The following is a 23,048-nucleotide window of genomic DNA, read 5'->3' on the forward strand; positions in this document are numbered from 1 at the left end:
AACGATGTACAGCTGTTCCTGATTGAGAGCCATACCAGGCCAACAAAGAAATACACAACATAGACAGAGCATAGAAATATGAAATATAGAACATAACCCAAAAACCCCAGAATACTCTAACCAAACACCCCTCTACATAAACACATATACTAACACACCCCGAACCACATAAAACAAATACCCCCCTGCCACGTCCTGACCAAACTACAATAACAAATAACCCCTTTACTGGTCAGAACGTGACAACATTGCTTTACTTTTGTCATATCAGAGGTGTATGATTTGATGTGGAGGATTTTCCACACATTTTCTCAATTCTCGATTCTATAGCATTCGAGAGAGAGTGAGATATTCCCAGTCTGATTTCAGATTGAATTCAAATCAGACTCAAAACATGGTTAAAACTATAATTGTTGTATCATGAGTGGTCAGCCCTTATATCCATAGTTGATCTAGGATTTTGAGAGTGGTTCAATTTCTCCATCCCCATTCCTCAGCTGTTTACCAAATCAGTGGCTGCTTTGTTATTGTCCGAACTACAGATTACCCCTTTTAAAAAACAACTTGGTCTTCCTTGTTTGAACATGAACAAAACACAACACAACTTAAATGTGTTTTGTACCACTTTGAAGAGCTAGCTACACTAAATAGCCTGAATCAGGAGTTGTTCCTGTACAGGTATAACTCATGGCCATGATTATACACTCACCAGACAGTTTATTAGGTACACCCATCTAGTACCTGATCGGACCCCTCTTTGCCTCCAGAACAGCCTGAATTCTTTGGGGCATGGATACTACAAGTCAAAAACGTTCCTCAGGGATATTGGTTCATCTGTTGCAGATTGGGTGGCAGTGAAACCATGCCCCCAATAATTCAGACAGTTCTGGAGGCAAAGAGGGGTCCAATCCAGTACTAGATAGGTGTACCGTTGACACCAGGCAGGTTGGGTCCATGGATTCATGCTGTTTATGCCAATTCCTGATTGCCATTAGCATGACACAAGAGGAACCTGGATTCGTTAAACCAGGCAATGTTTTTCCACTCCTAAATTGTTTAGTGTTGATTGTGTGCCCATTGGTGCCACTTCTTCTTGTTTTTAGCTGATAGAAGTGGAACCCATTGTGGTCATCTGCTGCAATAGCCCATCTGTGACAACGGTCGATGAATTGTGCGTAGCACACAATTGGTACGCTCTGCACACCACTGTTGTACTGTGCCGTTATTTGTCTGTTTGTGGGCCGCCTGTTAGCTTGCACGATTCTTGCCATTCTCCTTCGGCCTCTCATCAACTAACTGTTTTCACCCACAGGACTGCTGCTGACTGGATGTTTTTTGTTTGTAGCACCATTCTCGGGAAACCCTAGACCAGGGGACTCCAACCTTTCCTAGCATGACACCCTAGACCAGGGCTCTCCAACCTTTTTTAGCAAGACACTCTAGACCAGGGCTCTCCAACCTTTTTTAGCATGAGAGCTCCTTGAAAAAAATGAAACATGTTGCTAGTTACTTATTTTTTTCTACATTTCAAATAGGAACATTGTTCTCTTTTCCTCTCCCCTGCAACTCTTCCCTGGGTCCTTACTGTACAAGAGAAAGTAGCGCACTGTTTTCTGTCAATATACCTGGTCAAATATTGGTTAATAAACAACTAAGGGGGACCTATTAAATATGTTTTTTCTCTCCCCCCGCCCAATTATATTTTCTCAGTTTTATTCTTCCTGGTTTTAGATTTTGTTTTGTTTTGCACTCTCAAAATTACAATTGTTCATTGAGAAACAACATAATTAGATGCTCTGAGTCTATGTAAATGCTTAAATCACATCAGAACACAATTTATTTCGGTCTGGAATTGTCATTTGTGAGTGTAATTCCCCTTTAATTGTGCATCTGTCCCTTTAATTGCGTGTCCAGCGAGTGAGGAATGGGCCGTCTAATGTGCTGCTCTAGAAGGTTCTGTACTGCTGCTGCTCATTTCATGGCAAAGTTTCTCATTTACTCATCAATTACTCATTTATATCTCCTGATTAGGATGCAAGGACTGTCCTGTTGACCTTGAATTTTGTATTGTTGTTATTATTTCTTTATTCATGTTCAAAATCCCATGTGCAGCCTGAGCCATTCTCTGCTGTAATACTAGTGTGGATGCTTTGGAACTGAAAGTAGCCGATTCTCTTGTTATGGTTGTTATGTACATTACATCAGTCGGGATACAAGTGCAGGTTACACGTCGATTTTGTTAATGTAAACCAGGGGTTCTTAAACTTTTTCAGCCTGGGACCCAAATTATAAAATTGTGTGTTTTCCTAGGACCCAATCTCATGATATGTATATATTGGTACTTTTCATTATTCTTATGCCTAAAACAAATGCATCATAGACAAATAACTGTCATGCCCACACCTGCTCCCCATCGTTATACACACCTGGACTTCATCCTCACCCTCTTTACTCTCCCTTTATTTAGCCCTCAGTAGTATCAGTCATTAGGTAGTATTGTTTTCACTCACATTTTGAACGCGGCTCATGTTTGTTCATCTGTATCGGTTCATTATTAAACTCACCTTCTTCTACCTGACTTCCGGCGTAAACGTTACAATGAAATACCCACGTAAACAGCAATTCGTGTTTAATTTTCCCCATAAAAACACAATTCCATTTCCGTCTAGGTTGGAACTGCTGCAGTTAAAATAGAATAAATCATTTTCATTCTGAACTGGAATAAACTGACTGATCACATCACAAAGATGTAGCCCAGAAAACACACATCCAGTCCTAATGAGAGGCGTGTGACTGGTTGAAGTTCTCAACAAGCAGGTCTATTCTGTGATAAGTTGTTAACAGCGCAAACCTGAGGTAATGCTCAGCATTGAGTCTCTGTTTTTTAAGTACGCCAGAGTTGAGAACCCTGACTCATATAGGTATGTGGTGCCAACCTGGAACAGAACATTTATTGCTTTCTCAGCCAGGCAGGAGAACACTTCCAGCTGCAGATAAACCCATAACTGTGTGAGTGTGTTTGTCTCATAAAGCATATTGCTTCAATCAATTCATTCCAGTTCAGAATAAATAGGATTATTTGTATTTTAACAGCAACAGTTCCAACCTAGACATCAACAAGAAAGGAGGACCAAGGTGCTCTAAATATAATTAATTGAAATGCCTTTATTTGTATGGCATGTTCAATGGAAACAAAGTTTTAAAAATCCAACGCGTTTTCACTGCACGGCCTTCGTCAGTGGGTACAAAGAAATAATAATACAATGTCCTCTTTTGAACAGCTTTTTCCAGTCAGTCCTAACTTGAAGAGGGAGTGGTCACAAAATGTATTGGACAACACCTAGTAAGCAATACCATACACATTAAAAAGTGAAAAACTGTAGATATGTTCTCAAAAAATTAAACTCCAAGCTATAAGCTTCAGAACACCTTGAAAGGTAGTTCTAACCTTAAATGTGACTGGGCAAAGAGCCAAGAATAGGAAAGCAATCTATTCCATAGTACACTAGAACACAGCAAACATAGACAACAACAGTCTAAACATAGCTGAGGGCAATAGAGCAAAATGTCCATTAGATGACAGCAAATGGACCTATCACGACCCTACAGGAAAGGTGAGAAATCCATGTCTTCATTTAAACCAGAGTACTTAGTGGCCTGTAGTTTGTAAATCCCAAAACTTTCCCTTTGGTTTAGCTGTTTAAGACGGTCCCCTTTTCTAATTGAGGCCAGAACATGATCAATACCCATAGCTTGTAGGGAGGCAGTGTTGGCATGATGTAAGGACTTGTAGTGCCTTGCCATGGGGTAGTCTTCATTGCCTACTCGTATGGTGTACTTGTGTTCCGCTAAGCGGTCTTGAAGCCATCTCTTTGTCCGCCAATGTAGAACACCTTGCACTGTGGACATTCCAATCTGTAGATGACATGAGTGGTTTTGTAGTTAATGACATGCTTGACGAAATATTCCATTTTAGAAGCTGTGTAAACAAAATACTTTTTCTGTGCAATGTTTCTGCAATGGTTGCACTGGTTGCATTTAAGAGAGCTGTTTTTAACAATAATTTCTGTTTTTTTGTCATGCTGTGGATGTTTGGTCAGGACGTGTCATTTTAATTTGTTCGTTTTGAGACACTCATTAATAAGCACATCCCCGCCCAAAACACATTGTGATGCTCCTCGTTATTTTTCAAAGTTTTGTATTTAACCAAGAGAGAGAAACTCTACGCTGTTTTTGCATTTCATGACAATTGAGCTCAGACAGAACATGTGGCTAGCTTGAGTCCATTCAATGACAGCGGTGTGTGTTGGCGAGTGGGAATGACAAGTCAATGGCTGACAGGGCATCATCTACCGCTGAACGACAGCACTGCAGCGTGTGGGTCGCGGAATGATCAAGAAAGTTGCAGAAAAAATATATCTGGTAAACCGCGTAGCAAACGGGCATCTCCCACCCACTCACTACGCTGCCATACGGAGCAGAGACACTACTGCTACATGCCCCAAAGAGCTCACTGAACAGAGAGTGCAGGTGCACTTGGCCAAATCAATTTCAGTTATTCATGAAATAATTATACATTTACTCTGATACTTCAATAAAAGGATGATTTAAACACTAAACAGTACTGGACCCAGAAATGATCCTTGCTGGACACCTTTGGTAATATCCAGGAAACCTGATTTAACACCATTAGTAGATACACATTGAGTTCTGTCAATTAATTTTAAAACCAGTTCCATGCTGCCTGGTCTAGGCTAATTGAGGAAAGGCTATGAATTAGCAGTGAGGGATCAACCGTATTGAAAGCCTCTGACTGGTCAATGAAGATGGCTGCACAATGTTGCCTTTTATCCATACAATTAACCACATCATTTATAATTAGGGATGCAGCAGAGATAGTGCTATGGCCTGGTCTATAACCCGACTGATGTACATTTAGCATACATTTCAAAGATAAGGAAGATCTTAGCTGAGAATGAATCAATCACATTTTTTGGCTAGGCAAGATTATTTAGGTCACAAGGGTCACCACCTCTGTGAAGGGGGAGAACATGGGCCTCCTCCAAACCTTGGGGAGAGTACCAGATATAATCGTCAGGTTAAGAATATGGGTTAATGATTCAGGGGGACAGAGAGCTGAAGCAAAAATGGATCAAGGATATTAGCCCCAGTGGTCAATTAAACCACTGTTTCTCTCAAATAAAAACCTGCCGAAATAAAATTGTGATTTAAAAGCATCACTTAGACAATTCTTCTCAGTTATGATGCCAGAGTGAGACATAACTTGCGTGGCAGGGAAGAAGAGGAATTTGTCCTCATTGCATTTACTGTTTTCAAAAATGTAGATGGATCGTCAGCAGAGTCAAAGATAGAGATTAAAAGGTAGATTGAAGAAACCTAAATCGAGATAGTGTCTATATTTTCATAAAGATTGCCAGTCCACTACAGTAATTTTTTCTTGCTTTTGCCCCAGCCCCAATTTCTCATTTGAATGAGGTCAGATAGCTCTGAAGAAAACCAAGGTTAATATCGTGCTCTGATTCTGAATTGTTTAAAAGGGCCTGTTTATCTGCCAGAGGAATAAGTATGGTGGACACATTTCTATCGGTTAAATCAGAGTAGAACATGTCAAGCTCCCTGTTGCTCTAAAATTATTTATGGGTATTCAAAGTCAAAAAATATTCTACAGTTTTCCCATCAAGAAAATATTTTTTTTGTAGCTTATTATGTATAATAGCTTAGATGTCATCAGGCTTTTGGCAAGTCATGATGAGGTTAAATCATGTCCTCTGTTTATCTCGCTCCTCTGTCTCTTTCCTCTCCTGTGTCACCTCTCCTCTGTCTCTCCTCTAAAGCACATGGACATTGCGACCCTCCTGATTGAGTTCAACATGTGTGAACAACACAGTCACAGACAAGTGGCCCTTCACCCCTCTCCACAAGGGACAGACCACACTTGACCTGGCCACGCACACATCCTTCGTCTGCTAGTGTTAATTGACAGTAGATAGCAGGAAGATTTCAGAGGAAGTGTTACCATCAGGATTGCCTGATTCTCAAAATAAACAAGAGACCTCATGTTTTAGGCTCAAAATGTTAGACATGGTGAATGTAGACATGCATTTTATTTTTCTAGTTGTTTCTGACTTACAATGACATACTCTGCTCGCTATAATTCCCATTCAATATATTTTTACACACATGCCGGTGGAAACCCCTTATCACCCAGTACCCCTCCCTCTGACCATATCCTCCTCCTTCCTGGTATCCATGCCCTGTTGATGGACTCTATGCCTCCAGGCACAGAGAACAGGAACCACCAGCATAGATGGTCAAACTGATTAAGTTGTTTTATCTATTTTTTTTATACCATGATGTCATTGTCACACATGTTGAGCATTAAAACAATTTTATCCTGGAAATCAGTATGATTTGAATTCATTCTGAAATCCGACGGGAATATCTCGCTCTCTCTCGAATGCTATAGATTCTAGATCCTAGAAATGAGAAAATGTATGGAAAATCATCCACATCAAATCATACACCTCTGTTCTGACAAAAGTAAAGTGATATAAACATTGCATTTTACTAGTGTAGATTGGGGCTCTTTCACCTCTGGAAACTCTACAGTACTTGAGTCTGGTTTTCTTTCACCTCTGGGAATCTAGCTTAGCGTAAGGAAAATTTGCCTAAAATCAATGTAGGCTTTGTCCTCCCTCAGTGCTGATATTAGGACTGCCAGGGATCTGTCCAGAACAGACAGACAGACAGAGAGAGAGAAAGAGAGAGAGAGAGAGAGAGAGAGAGAGAGAGAGAGAGAGAGAGAGAGAGAGAGAGAGAGAGAGAGAGAGAGAGAGTGACAGAGAGACAGAGAGAGAGAGACAGAGAGACAGAGACAGAGAGAGAGAGGGAGACAGAGAGAGGGGGGGAGAGAGAGAGTGAGGGAGAGAGAGAGGGAGAGAGAGAGGGAGAGAGAGACAGAGAGAGAGACAGAGACAGAGAGAGAGAGAGAACAGTCAGATGATATGTGATGTTTTGTGTGGAAAGTTGTTTTGTCTTGTTATGTCTGTAGATTTATATTGAAAAACAATAAAAATGTAACTGAATATAATTTATTGATTCAAATAAGTAGCTAGGGAATTTGAGAGTTGGTGAGCTAAGTGCAAGACAGTATCATTTTGTCATTTTGTTATAATTGTAATGCATGACTTGATGTCAGGTCGTCTACCCAACACTTAACATTCCCACGATCACCTCAACACACAAATTGTTTCCCGCTGGAAAAATAATTTATTTCATCCAATTAATGAGACATTGCCTTATTGTCCTGGACTTGGTTCCTAAGGGGTGCGTGGGTTATCTAAAATTCACTCATTTGAGAAATTGAATGACTCTGTACTTCTAGGACAATGAGGATGATTTATATCACTTATTTTCCTCTTTTCCAATACTGCATCAGAATAAAAATCACCTCCTCCGTTGAGGCCTGTCCTGAGCTCGGACACACAAAGCATCCATTCAATAATCTATTGTTCCACATTAGTAATCCAATTACACAATCTGGCAGCTGCCGTGAACATAGATGACCCTTTATTTTATTACTTAGCCACATTTAACACATTCACTGCTTTTTTAATTAAACAACCCAGATATTTGGGATTAAGTAAGACGCAAGGTTGGTATTTGTTATCGATAAGTGAAAAATCATTTCAGTCAGGGATTTGACAAATCCCTGACTGACATGGCCCATTGTTTAGCTCCGGTATGTATATGAGTAGTCAAAGGATCAAATCGCCCTCTAGTGGCCTCATGGGTGGAATGTGATTCACGATTTTTCATAATTTAATAATTAATCAACATATATTTTTTTAAACAGACGAAAATGCGGTGTTTCTATGTCAAAAAGTTTTGTTATATTTCAGTCTTCTGTGATGTATAAAAAGTGTAATATTGGGACGCAAACTCAAAATGGAATACATTTCAACTCTATATCTGACATGGTACAGGCTTAGTTTTACCAAGAAACACTATGTGTGACTAGGGCTGTGGTGGTCACAGTCTTTCGTCAGCCGTTGATTGTCAAGAAAAAACTGTCGGTCTCACGGAAATTGACCATTAATTATCATAAACACATTTAGCATCTCCTGGCTTCCACACACAGCCTACAAGCCTTTTTAAAAAGTCTATTAATCGATATAATATAGCCTACACCTCCACAATAAATCCATTATTTATTTTAGACATGTCTAAAGAAGTATGATATGAAGAAAATGTAGTCTATTTCAGAAGAAAATAATAGCATACTCTAAGTTGTCCTTATGTTAGGTCCTGATGTGGCTATGCCATATGGCTGTGGGCTACACTAGTTCATTTAGCAGAACAGATTTGCTTATAATTCCGTGGCATTATTTTATATAATTTTATAGTATGAAGAATAAAATTTGACAAAGCTTAATAAAATATTTCTATTTTCTCCAAATGATTTCAGGGAGTGCGCACATGGGGCTATTCTGTGTTGAGCGGTTAACAAAGAAATAGTTACTCCTATATGCTTAATTTAGAGTTATTAATGTAACTTTAGTTGTTCTACAAATGTTGGGCTACATGGTTAGATTTTAATACATTGTAAGGCTGCATGAGGAGACTCTAATGACGAGGAGCCCATCAGCTTTCTATAGGTTAGGCCTACTATATTTATTTCTCAACCTTCCTAATATTAAGTACGTTGCTTCTCTCTAAAACAGGAGTATAGCCTACCTGGCTGCATGAAAATTAACCATGGGGGAAAAGCGTCCTCCACTCACTATTTAAGTGCATAGATGATACAGTTGAACTCGGAAGTTTACATACACATTAGCCAAATACATTTAAACTACATTTTTCACAATCCCTGGCATTTAATCCTAGTAAAAATTCTGTCTTAAGTCAGTTAGGATCACCACTTTATTTTAAGAATGTGAAATGTCAGAATAATAGTAGAGAGAAAGATTTATTTAATCTTTTATTTCTTTCATCACATTCTCAGTGGGTCAGAAGTTTACATACACTCAATTAGTATTTGGTAGCATTGCCTTTAAATTGTTTAACTTGGGTCAAACGTTTCGGGTAGCCTTCCACAAGCTTCCCACAATAAGTTGGGTGAATTTTGGCCCATTCCTCCTGACAGAGCTGGTGTAACTGAGTCAGGTTGGTAGGCCTCCTTGCTCGCACATGCTTTTTCAGATCTGCCCACAAAATGTCTATAGGCTTGAGGTCAGGGCTTTGTGATGGCCACTCCAATACCTTGACTTTGTTGTCCTTAAGCCATTTTGCAACAACTTTGGAAGTATGCTTGGGGTCATTGTCCATTTGGAAGACCCATTTGTGACCAAGCTTTAACTTCCTGACTGATGTCTTGAGATGTTGCTTCAATATATCCACATCATTTTCGTTCCTCATGATGCCATCTATTTTGTGAAGTGCACCAATCCCTCCTGCAGCAAAGTACCCCCACAACATGATGCTGCCACCCCTGTGCTTCACGGTTGGGATGGTGTTCTTCGGCTTGCAAGCCTCCCCCTTTTTCCTCCAAACATAATGATGGTCATTATGGCCAAACAGTTCTATTTCTATTTCATCAGACCAGAGGACATTTCTCCAAAAAGTATGATCTTTGTCCCCATGTGCCGTTGCAAACCGTAGTCTGGCTTTTTTATGACGGTTTTGGAGCAGTGGCTTCTTCCTTGCTGAGCGGCCTTTCAGGTTATGTCGATATAGGACTCGTTTTACTGTGGATATAGATACTTTTGTACCGGTTTCCTCCAGCAGCTTCACAAGGTCCTTTGCTGTTGTTCTGGGATTGATTTCCACTTTTTGCACCACGGAACACGTCTCCTTCCTGAGCGGTATGATGGCTGTGTGGTCCCATGGTGTGTATACTTGCGTACTATTGTATGTAGACATGAACGTGGTACCTTCAGGCATTTGGAAATTGCTCCCAAGGATGAACCAGACTTGTGGAGGTCTACAATTTTTTTCTGAGGTCTTGGCTGATTTCTTTTGATTTTCCCATGATGTCAAGCAAAGAGGCAGTGAGTTTGAAGGTTGGCCTTGAAATACATCCACAGGTACATCTCCAATTGACTCAAATGATGTCAATTAGCCTATCAGAAGCTTCTAAAGCCATGACATCATTTTCTGGAATTTTCCAAGCTGTTTAAAGGCACAGTCAACTTAGTGTATGTAAACTTCCGACCCACTGGAATTGTGATACATTGAATTATAAGTGAAATAATTTGTCTGTAAACAATTGTTGGAAAAATGACTTGTGTCATGCACAAAGTAGATGTCCTAACTGACTTGCCAAAACTATAGTGTGTTAACAAGACATTTGTGGAGTGGTTGAAAAATGAGTTTTAATGACTCCAACCTAAGTGTATGTAAACTCCCGACTTCAACTGTATGTATTTTTTCCGCTGCCTGTTTTGATAGAGGTGCATGATCATGGTCCGTTCTAAATCGAAACAAATGTCACACATATTTTATTTAGATTAAATCAAGAATAGTCTGATGGGTGACAATATTAGCCTATCACTTGTGAATTATTTATCACTTGTGAATAATGCCCAGCATAAGAAACAATGCCTTTTTTTTGTGACTTGTTCGAATCATAATCGCACACCTTACATTTACATTTACATTTACGTCATTTAGCAGACGCTCTTATCCAGAGCGACTTACAAATTGGTGCATTCACCTTATGATATCCAGTGGAACAACCACTTTACAATAGTACATCTATATATTTTTATTTTATTTTTTTGGGGGGGGTTAGAAGGATTACTTTATCCAACCTCATGTAGCCTAGCCCATAGGCCTATATTAAGACATCACAACTAATAACTTCTTAAAATTAGGCACATTTATTCGCTTTACAAGGGCTATAGAGCCTAACTGGCATATATAAGCAGTGCTTGATTTTCAAGTTTGGGGAAGATCATTTTCACCATAATAATAAACCTTTATAATAAAGCATTACATGCATAATCGCATTTGCGGGATAATGGTGTTTTCCACTAATGGAACATTCCTGCTTATAATGTGAAGAAATAGCCTAATAGTTTATCAACATTTTAAGCTAAATGTTCTGATCTGAAACGTTTTTTTGATGCTTGTGGTTGTATTCATTTGGGATCTAACGCATCCCACAACTGTTCCAGACTATGTTTGGGGTATTTATTGCTCGCATAGAATAGAATAGGTCGACTTTCGTACTATGGGGGATAGTAGATTGACATAGGCTAGTGATTTTGCTGTTCGTTAGGCCTACTCATCTTGTTGCCTGACTAAAAGTAAATGTGGATAGTTTTTCCAATATCTTCAATACGCACCTCGGAATTGGATAAGGACGCGTGCATTTAGGTCCAGAACAGACAGACAGACAGACAGAGAGAGAGAGAGAGAGAGAGAGAGAGAGAGAGACAGAGAGAGAGAGATATGAATATAGTAGGGTAGTAAACTCTTTAGTAATATTTTGGACACTTGGATTCTCTGCCTCTGACCTTATTACAGGGGCTGGGTCATTGGCTTACTAGTGCTCTTCCATGCCATCCCTAGGAGGGGTGCGTCATGTCTTGCCAGGCTTTTCTTGCTATACTCGACTTGAGTGGGTTGAGTCACTGACGTGATCGTCCTGTCCTGTTTTGCCTTGGTGAAAGTAAAATCTATTTCGGCTTTGTACTCCCTTAGTGCCCATATTAGGACTGTGGGGATCTGTCCAGAACAGAGAGAGAAAGAGAAAGTGTTGCATGCCTTCTCAACAGTTGGCATCAGGTAGGTTAGAGGTTGTGAAAGGGGGTATTCACTGTCTCCACCCAATCTCTTCTCCCACAGTTATTTTCTGGGACTCTGCACTATACAACTTTATTTGATGGCAGAACATTCAGAGGCTGTAAGCTTGTAAGTACAGTATACTTACCTACTTAGATCAGTGTGTGTGTGTGTGTGTGTGTGTGTGTGTGTGTGTGTGTGTGTGTGTGTGTGTGTGTGTGTGTGTGTGTGTGTGTGTGTGTGTGTGTGTGTGTGTGTGTGTGTGTGTGTGTGTCAGAGTGTATGTGTGCCCTTAAGATGCCCTATTTTCCTCAATGTCTATTTTAATGCTTAAGTGTGTACATTACTGTATTTATACTTTGGATATTGTCTTTCAACAGGAAAAGTAATAAAAAAACAGCTTGAATGGGACTTTAAAACTATTCAGATTCACCCAGAATTTATCCTGACCTGTTCTTAAATATCACTACAACTCCACAGTTGCCATGACTACAGATCAGGGCTGGAGTTAATTCCAGTCCCTTCAAGACATAGACTGTATGATTCAAGCACTAGGCCTATGTCCAATCTGATGTAGGTTAATGTAGGTTAATGTAAAAGCTATTCATGTTTTGTGGTATTTGTTCTTTGTGCTTTAGGACACATGGCAAAATGCTTCTGCTGTTACTGTGTCTCGGTTTGGTAACTTCTAATGTCCAGTCAGGAATGAAAGGTACATTTAAACTGCACACTTTATACAATGTTATGGTTGTTATGAGTGAGAAAGTTACAGAGGGTCAAAGATCATAGCCCCAAGACATGCTAACCTCCCCTGTTATTGGTGTTGCTGAGGGGTTCATCATCGTGGTAGCAAACACATTATTGTAGAAGTGTTTAGAAACATATGCTGTTGTTATTTATAATAAAAGTGTCTCCAAAATGACACAACACAATATTTACCATTCATTTCTATGAGCAAAAAATGACTGAAACACAACCAAAACTAACAACAGATGCATCCAACAAGTTTGTAGAGTCACAAGCTTGATGTAGTCATTGCGTGCAAGGAATATGGGACCAACCACTAAACTTCACATTCCTTAAATAAGCAAACGGCACGATTTTGTATTATATATATTTTTTACTGCAAGCCAGGGTCACACTCCAACACTCAGCATATGCATTGGGTAGAATTACCCTCTTACATTTTTGTGCATTAAACAAGGGGGGGGGGGGGTTCTACTAAGCTACAGTGCATTCGGTAAGTATTTGCTATGAGACTCAAAATTAAGCTCAGGTGCATCCTGATTCCATTGATCATCCTTGAGATGTTTCTACAACTTGATTGGAGTGCACCTGTGGTAAATTCTATTGATTGGACATGATTTGGAAAGGCACACACCTGTCTATATAAAGTCCCACAGTTAACAGTGCATGTCAGAGCAAAAACCAAGCCATGAGGTCGAAGGAATTGTCCATAGAGCTCAGAGACAGAATTGTATCAAGGCACAGATATGGGGAAGGGTACCAAAAAATGTCTGCAGTATTGAAGGTCCCCAAGAAAACAGTGGCCTCCATCATTCTTAATTGGAAGAATTTTGAACCAGCCTTCATTCTTCATAGAGCTGGCTGCCCGGCCAAACTGAGCAATCGGGGGAGAAGGGCCTTGGTCAGGGAGGTGACCAAGAAACTGATGGTCACTCTTACATAGCTCTAGAGTTCCTCTGTGGAGATGGGAGAATCTCCAGAAGGACAACCATCTCTGCCGCACTCCATCAATGAGGACTTTATGGTAGAGTGGCCAGATGGAAGCCACTCCTCAGTAAAAGGCACATGACAGCCCGTTTGGAGTTTTCCAAAAGGCACCAGAAGGACTCCAAGACCATGAGATACAAGATTCCCTGGTCTGATGAAACCAAGATTGAACTCTTGGCCTGAATGCCAAGCATCACATCTGGAGGAAACCTAGCACCATCCCTATGGTGAAGCATGATGGTGGCAGCAACATGCTGTGGGGATGTTTTTCAGCTAGTCAGGATCAAGGGAAAGATGAATGGTGCAAAGTACAGACAGATCCTTGATGAACACCTGCTCCAGAGTGTTCAGGATCTCAGACTGGGGTGAAGGTTCACCTTCCAACAAGACAATGACCCTACACACACAGTCAAGACAACACAGGAAGGGCTTCGGGTCAAGTCTCTAAATGTGGCCCAGCAAGAGCCTGGACTTGAACCTGATTGAAAATCTGTGGAGAGACCTGAAAATGGCTGTGCAGCGACAAAACCCCATCCAACCTGACAGAGCTTGAGAGGACCTGCAGAATGGGAGAAACTCCCAAATACAGGTGTGCCAAGCTTGTAGCATCATACTCAAGACTGTAATCGCTGCCAAAGGTGTTTCAACAAAGTACTGAGTAAAGGGTCTGAATACTTATGCAAATGTGATATTTCAGTTTTTGATGTTTAATACATTTGCACAATTGGATTAATATTCTGAAAAACTCACAAGCAGTGTTTTACCACTAAGCTTTTTTTGTAATATTGATGTAATATTCTGCATGGTAATTCTGTTATGAATAATGATGGGCAAAGCTCATAGAAACTTACCCAGAAAGACACAGCTGTAATCACTGCCCAAGGGGCTTCTACAAAGTATTGACTCAGGGGTGTGAATACTTATGTAAATTCAATATTTCTGTATAAAATCTTCAATACATTTATTGAAATGTCTAATAACATGTGTTCTATTTATCGTTATGAGCTATTATGTGTAAAAAATATAGTTAATAAATTTTCCTTTTAGAGTAACACAAAAAAATGTGGAATAAGTCAAGGGGTATGAATAGTTTTTGGAAGGCACTGTACATGTTAATTGTTTGCTCAAGTATGATCACAAGCCTTACAACACTTGTCTGAAGGTAGCCCAGTACCACTGCTTGTCACGACTTCCACCAAAGTTGGTCCCTCTCTTTGTTCGGGCTGCGTGCGGCGATCGAAGTCACCAACCTTCTAGCCATCGCTGATCCTGTTTTCATTTTCTTTTGGTTTTGTCTTGTATCACACCTGATTCCAATCCCATTCATTACATGTTGTGTATTTAACCCTCTGTTCCCCCTCATTGTCCGTGATTGTTTGTTTGTAAGCTATGTGCAAGATATGTTCTGGTGTGCGACGGGTTTTCTGAGTTTTTGAGCACTTACTAAACTGCTCCGTTTTATACCAAGTTCGATCTCCTGCGCCTGACTTCCCTGCCACCAGCACACACCCTTACACTGCTCTAATATCCATAAACACTCAATATTATAAAATGATGAACCGGAATTACATTTACGCTAACGGGTGGCCATAAAGAACTAACTAAAAGCCACGCCTCCAATAAGCCACGCCTCTAATCTGACAGTCTGTCACCTCTACAATACATTAATAAAAAGTTTCAAAATTGAACCCCTCACATTACAAAAAGTTTCCAGTTTAAACTTTTACACAGAGGTTCTTATGAGACCCTTTTCAGAGGGGTAACTCAAGGACCTGCAAAGGTTCCGTTGGTGTGGCAAACCAAAAGGTTCTTCCAGGCAGCTTTACTTCTAAGAGTGTACAGTCATTATTGCTCATCTTTATGAAGGGTGTTAATCATACATATGAATGTGAATGTACACGTTTGTCATTGTATGTACAGTATATGAACACGTTTATCATAATGTAAAATTGTAGTGGACCAATGCTATGATATTATGTTGCATGTTGATTCCTTGATATAGTTTGATACCCAATATTATCCATTGATATCCTTTCATTCATTGGTATCTGATATTATGTTGCTTGTTTATTTATTCATGTCCTTGTTTGTTTTCCAGGGATTGACGTAACGTGTGAAAGTCAATCGGTTGTAGCAGGACGGAACCACAACCTGACATGTAGAGTGGATTGCCGTGATGCAGATCAGAATAAGACGGGATGTAAAACTGAACGGTATTTCTGGAAGCATAAATCAAAAATTCCAATATGAATTTGTACAACAGATTGTAAGATTACAATAACAACCAAAACCTACTTTTTTGAGATCAAAATTTTTTCCAAAGCTGATGAGGGAAACTACACTTTTTTCATTAACACAAACTGTGGCGCAGGAAAAGGCAAATTGAATGTTAAAGTTACATGTGAGTACAATGTTAAAATACAGTGACCAGTGTTACATAGGTTAAATGGGTTCATGTGATATGACCAGGAAAAGGTCCAGTAATTCAAATTAAATGTGATAATACAGTATTCATATACACTGAGTGTACAAAACATTAGGAACACCTGCTCTTTCCATGACAGACTGACCAGGTGAATCCAGGTGAAAGCTATGATCCCTTGTTGATGTCACTTGTTAAATCCACTTCAATTAGCGTAGATGAAGGGGAGGAGACAGGTTAAAGAAGGAGTTTTATTTATTTAGCCTTGTGATAAATGAGACATGGCTTGTGTATGTGTACCATTCAGCGGGTGAATGGGCAAGACACAAGATTTAAGTGCATTTGAACGAGGTATGGTAGTAGGTGCCAGGTGCACAGGTTTGAGTGTGTCAAGAACTGCAACGCAGCTGGGTCTTTCACGCTCAACAGATTCCTCTGGGTATCAGGAATGGTCCACCACCCAAAGGACAACCAGCCAACTTGACACAACTGTGGAAAGCATTGGAGTCAAGATGGGCCATTATCACTGTGGAATGCTTTCAAAACCTTGTAGGATCCATGCCCCGATGAATTAAGGCTGTTCTGAGGGCAAAAGGGGGTGCAACTCAATATTTGGGAGATGTTCCTAATGTGTTGTACACTCAGTGTATAAATCCCATATGGGGCTTGATACTGCAACGTTTGTGAGTATTCAGAGTGCTAACCTCTCTTTATTTTCTCAGTGAGAAATGAAAAACAAGCGTTTCTGGGATCGTCAGGTCACCTATCGTCATTATCATCACTGTTCTGGGTCTTCTACTGTTTCTCATCTCTTCTGGCTATGGCAGAAGATTGATGGGTCGACTTAAGTTCCTTGAGAAAAATGACAACATTGACAAGAGCCCTGAAGCTACCAGAGAGGCCCTAAACCTGGAGCCTGCATAACATTCAGTTCATGGAGGAGCCGTGTGTGTGAGAGCGTGTGTGTGTGCGTGTTAAGTATTCTATCCTTGTGGGGACATATCCCACGTCCCCATGAAGACACAGGCTATTTTAAGCTTAGGTTTAGGGTTACAATTAGGGTTAGGAGTTAGGTTTGGGTTAGTGTTAGGGTAAGGGTTAGGGAAAATATGACTTTGAATGTAAATAAATGTTAGTTCCCCACAAGGATAAAATAACGTGTGTGTGGCTTGTTAATAGTTGTTTTCAAAAATATTTTTTGCACCAAAGTTAGTGGAATTAGTTTCTGTTTCAAATCACTAATAAGAGTTATTCACTGACTTGACTAGTGTAAATACCACTACAGTACAATGTACATTTATAGTGACTAATGCATTGTTACACATAGCCTGTTCACTACCATACAATAACTGAGAATGTGAATTAATCAATATAAATAATGCTACACAAATATTAAAAAGCCTTAAAGGACAATATTCATCTTTATATTCAACACCAAAGTTGGAAGATAACAGGTCGGTCTGCCTAAACTGCATTGTCATAACCTTTACTAAGCTTGTTTAAAAAGGCAGTTGGTTTTGGTCTGCACAGTGCCTTCAGAAAGTATTCATACCCCTTAACTTACTGAATTCAAAATGGATTAAATCGATTTATTTTCTCACCCATCTACACACTATACCCCATAATGACAAAGTGAAAACATGTTTTCAGAAATGTTTACTAATTTACTGCAAATGAAAAACAGAAATATGTCATTTACATAAGTAGTCACACCCCTAAGTCAATACTTTGTAGAAGCACCTTTGACAGTGATTACAGCTGTGACTCTGTCTGGGTAAGTCTCTAAGAGCTTTCCACACCTGGACTGTTCAACATTTGCCCATTATTCTCTTCAAAATTCTTCAAGCTCTGCCAAATTTGCTGTTGATCATTGCTAGAGAACCATTTTCAGGTCTTGCCATAGATTCACTGTCTTCTTGGTAAGCAACTCCAGTGTAGATTTGGCCTTGTGTTATTGTCCAGCTGAAAGGTGAATTCATCTCCCAGTGTCTGGTGTATTGGATTAGCCTAAAAAATAACACTTTCTATTCAGGACAAAAGCTTAACTGCTTTGCCATATAACTATAGTTCCTTGTTTCAAACATGATGCATGTTTTGGAATATGTTTTATTCTGTACAGGCTTCCTTCTTTTCACTCTGTCAATTATTATTATTTATTTACCTTTATATAACTAGGCAGGTCAGTTAAGAACAAATTCTTATTTACAATGACAGCCTACTCGGGAACAGTGGGTTAACTGCCTTGTTCAGGTGCAGAACGACAGATTTTTACCTTGTCAGCTCGGTGATTCGATCCACAAACCTTTTGGTTAATGGCCCAACACTCTAACCACTAGGCAACATGCCGCCCCATCAAACTAGTCAATTAGGTTAGTATTGTGTAGTAATTACAATGTGTTTGATCCATCCTCAATGTTTTCCTATCACAACCATTAAACTCTGTAACTGTTTTAAAGTCACCAGTAGCTTCATTGTGAAATCCATGAGTGGTTTCCTTCCTGTCTAACAACTGAGTTAGGAAGGACGCCTGTATCTTTGTAGTGACTGGATGTATTGATACACCACCCAAAGTGAAATTAGTAACTCCACCATGCTCAAAGGGATATTCAATGTCTGCTTTTTGCTTTGTTTTACCCATCTACCAATAGGTGCCCTTTACAAGGCATTTGGAAAACCTCCCTGGTCTTTGTGCTTGAATCTGTGTTTGAAATTCCCTGCTCGTCCAAAGGACCTTACCAATAATTGTATGTGTGGGGTACAGAGATAAAGTAGTCATTTATAAAATCATGTTAAAACACTATTATTGCACACAGAGTGAGTCCATGCAATGTATTATGTGATTTGTTAAGCAAATGTTTACTCCTGAACTTATTTAGACTTGCCATATCAAAGGGGTTGAATACTTTTTCACTCAAGACATTTCAGATTTTCATTTTTAATTCATTTGTAAATCTTTTGAAAAACATAATTCCACTTTGACATTATGGGCTATTGTGTGTAGACCAGTGACCCAAACATCTCAGTTGAATTTATTTCAGGCTTTACCACAACAAAATGTGGACAAAGTCAAGGGGTGTGAATACTTTCTGAAGGCACGGTATCATTTGATGTGTTGTATTATTCTGCAAAACTCACACAAGCAGTGATTTACCACTAAGCTTGTTTTGTAATATAGATGTAATATTCTGCATGGGAATTTTGTTATGAATATGGCTATTGATTTATGTACAAATACACTTTAGGAAATAACCAGTCTTATTATAATGTTACTTCTATCATATAGAGCTAATTATCTTGTATTTAATTATTATCTACACCAATCATGTATATTTCAGACATCACAGTACATACAGTAACTCGCAGGTAGACATTTATTTGGATGACTCATGTACTGGAGGCAGCTCTACAGAGTGGTCACTAGCTGGCACAACAACAAAGTCATAAAACCTAACCCTAACTTTAACCCTACATAGCATTTTTGAGATCAATATTATTTTTACATCTACAGTGTTAAATGTAACACTTAATGTGTATATGCGACCCATCAAAATAGTGTTATTAAACAAACACTGTTCAAAGTGTTGACAAACTAACACCCCTAGAGCGTTGGTTCCCTAACTCCATGGGTGTTGCAAATTCAGACTTTAACACTATTAGAGATGACGCTGCTACACTTTTTAGTTTTATTCCCAAACACAGTATTTTGGGGGAGTGTTGGTTTAACACTGTATGACCATCTGCATTTTTAACTCAAATACTTCTAGTAAGTTCAATGAAAAGTAATTATTACTAAAACTGACTCCAAACTAAATGAGAAGTCAAATCAACGACATTATGCATGCTCTACTGCATGTCCATGTTTGTGAATTGTTTTTAATATCTGTGTTTTTGCAAGAACATCAAGTGATTTATTGATTAATCTTATGCTGCACAAAGATAAATAAAAAATGTCTAATCATTTAGTTTTTTTGCACCCTTGGTTGGTTGTTCCAGTTTAAATGGCTTAGGTAGTCTCCTCACACTGTTCTGAACCGTGCCAGTCGTTATTTATTCACCTTTATTTAACTAGGCAAGTCAGTTAAGAAAAACATATTATTTTCAATGACTGCCTAGGAACAGTGGGTTAACTGCCTTGCTCAGAAGGACATTTGTACCTTGTCAGCTCAGGAATTTGAACTTGCAACCTTTCGGTTACTAGCCCAACACTCTAACCACTAGGCTACCCTGCCGCCCCAATGCAGGTTGCGGGTGAATATAAATTCCAACTGTTGGATATCCTACCTCTGGCTGGATTCCAATAGGAATAACACATCACTTTGTGAGCCTGCATAATGTGACTTGCAGGTAAGTAAGTAAGGTCTAAACCTCTTGTATTCGGTGCATGTGACAAATAAAACATGTATTTGAGGTAGGGTTGCAAAATCTTGATACATTTTCCAAGTTTCCCAGAAATCCCATTTGGAATATTCCTGAAAACCCTACAAACAGAATTCGTTTTTTTATCTGGAAATTTTTCAACCCTATTTACGGGCCTGACGTGGCCTGTAAATCATCAGTGTCAGGCCAATAGTAATGTTACGTTTCATAACATGCTCTGAGGCGTGCGTCGAAATTGCTAAGTATCCATCTTCGAAGCAGTTTGCCGATGCGTGTTTCACTTTATCAGAAGCTTCGTTTGATCACATGCTTTTTCAAACTGTGTGTTACAAAATGCGATATCTCACATAAAACTGGGCTTCACTGAGTTCGTTTAATGCAGGACTACCATTTTATGACTATGTTTCACACACACACACACACACACACACACACACACACACACACACACACACACACACACACACACACACACACACACACACAACATATATCCTATTTAAACCTTTACAGTTAAAATCCTTTATTTTCATCCCCTCATCTTTACAGTCAGGACCAGTGTACGGAGTCATAGTGACAGAGAAATGTCAGTGTGGAGGCAGCAACAGAACAGATGCTATGGCCCTGAGGTCATTTCCTGTCTTGTTGTGTGTAAGGTAGTTGTTGTGAAATTGTTAGATTACTTGTTAGATATTACTGCACGGTCGGAACTAGAAGCACAAGCATTTCGCTATGGTCACATTAACATCTGCTAACCATGTGTATGTGACCAATACAATTTGATTTGGTTAGGATAAGGAACGGGGCAGGTTAGGATAATTACATTTAGGTAAAAGGCTTAGCTGCAATGATTTTTAAAAAACTGACTTGCCTAGTTAATTAAATAAAGGTTTAAAAAAAAGTTCTATAATATTTTTAATAACCTTGCTTGCCCATGCTGTAGGTCATGTAACTCTTTGTTACATGCAAAACGTTTTGTGGATTTCACCAGAGAGATGTTGCTCTCCGGTTTTATAATGAAACAAATGTGTGGTTGAATTTATTCTGTGTCTGTGTCTTCTTATTGTCTCGGCCTTAAGCCTATATATCACGGTGTCAAGGCCTATGAACTAATTATGGAGTAAACAACGCAATCAAAACACATAAGGTGCATTCGGAAAGTATTCAGACCACTTGACCTTTTCTACATTTTGTGACGTTACAGCCTAATTCTAAAATTGATTAAATCATTCCCCCCCCTCATCAATCTACACATAATTACAAAGCGAAAACAGGTTTTTCGAAATTGTTGCACATTTTTTCCTAAATAAAAAAACTGAAATATCACATTTACATAAGTATCCAAACCCTTTAAGTCAACTTGGAACATGGGTATTATTTGACTGGCATTCCACCCGCAAATTGATTTTGTGTGTGTGTGTGTGTGTGTGTGTGTGTGTGTGTGTGTGTGTACCGAGGACAGACAAGTTGGTGGCCTGTATCCAGCTTAAATAATGGGGTTGGACCAGAGTTGTGTGTGGTCAGTGGTTCTTCTTCACTTCTTGGTTGTGGAGTCCTCTGGTCCCTACGCCCTGTGTGTGTGTCAGGTGGGACCAGGTGTGTCCCTATGCCCGGGCCACCTGCAGCATGTCAGAATGACACTGGCTTTAGTCCTACAGTCACACACAGGAAAGGTAGATATGGTAATATAGTTATGGTAATATAGTTATGGTAATATAGTTATGGTACTATAGTTATGGTAATATAGGTATGGTACTATAGTTATGGTAATATAGTTATGGTACTATAGTTATGGTATTATAGTTATGTTACTGTAGTTATGGTAATATAGTTATGGTACCATAGTTATGGTAATATAGTTATGTTACTGTAGTTATGGTAATATAGTTATGGTACCATAGTTATGGTAATATAGTTATGGTACCATAGTTATGGTAATATAGTTATGGTAATATAGTTATGGTACTATAGTTATGGTACTATAGTTATGGTAATATAGTTATGGTACTATAGTTATGGTACTATAGTTACGGTAATATAGTTATGGTAATATAGTTATAGTCATATTGTTATGGTACTGTAGTTATGGTACTATAGTTATGGTAATATAGTTATGGTACTATAGTTACGGTACTATAGTTACAGTAATATAGTTATGGTAATATAGTTACAGTAATATAGTTATGGTAATATAGTTACGGTAATATAGTTGGACACTTTTGTTAGCTGATACTTTTTCCTCAACATAAATAATAAACAAACAAAAAAACATAAAACTGGGCTTCACTGAGTTCGTTTAATGCAGGACGACCATTTTATGACTGTTTCACAAACACACACACACACACACACACACACACACACACACACACACACACACACACACACACACACACACACACACCACGTATCCTATTTAAACCTTTACAGTTCAAATCTTTTATTTGTATCCCCTCATCTTTACAGTTTACTTACGGGGCGGAAGGTAGCTTAGTGGTTAGAGCGTTGGGCCAGTATCCAAAAGGTTGCTAGATCAATTCCCTGAGCTGAAAAGGTAAATATCTCTCGTTCTGCCCCTGAACAAGGCAGTTAACCCACTCTTCCTAGGCCATCGTTGTAAATAAGAATTTCTTTGTAACTGACTTGCCTAGTTAAATAAAGGTAAAATAAAAAATAAAAAAATAGTCAGGACCAGTGTATGGAGTCA

General features: G+C 39.1%; 1 long non-coding RNA gene across 1 annotated transcript; it reads left to right on the top strand.

Annotated features, from left to right (window-relative positions):
* The first annotated feature begins 11,810 nt into the window (after positions 1–11,810).
* LOC106578879 (uncharacterized) lies at positions 11,811–19,885 on the top strand. The gene is made up of 4 exons (XR_001322537.2): positions 11,811–11,937; positions 12,447–12,520; positions 15,641–15,755; positions 16,687–19,885. It is a non-coding gene; the product is annotated as an uncharacterized lncRNA (long non-coding RNA).
* The last annotated feature ends 3,163 nt before the right edge of the window (positions 19,886–23,048 follow it).

This window comes from Salmo salar, chromosome ssa19, assembly GCF_905237065.1.
Source record: "Salmo salar chromosome ssa19, Ssal_v3.1, whole genome shotgun sequence".
NCBI lineage: Eukaryota > Metazoa > Chordata > Actinopteri > Salmoniformes > Salmonidae > Salmo > Salmo salar.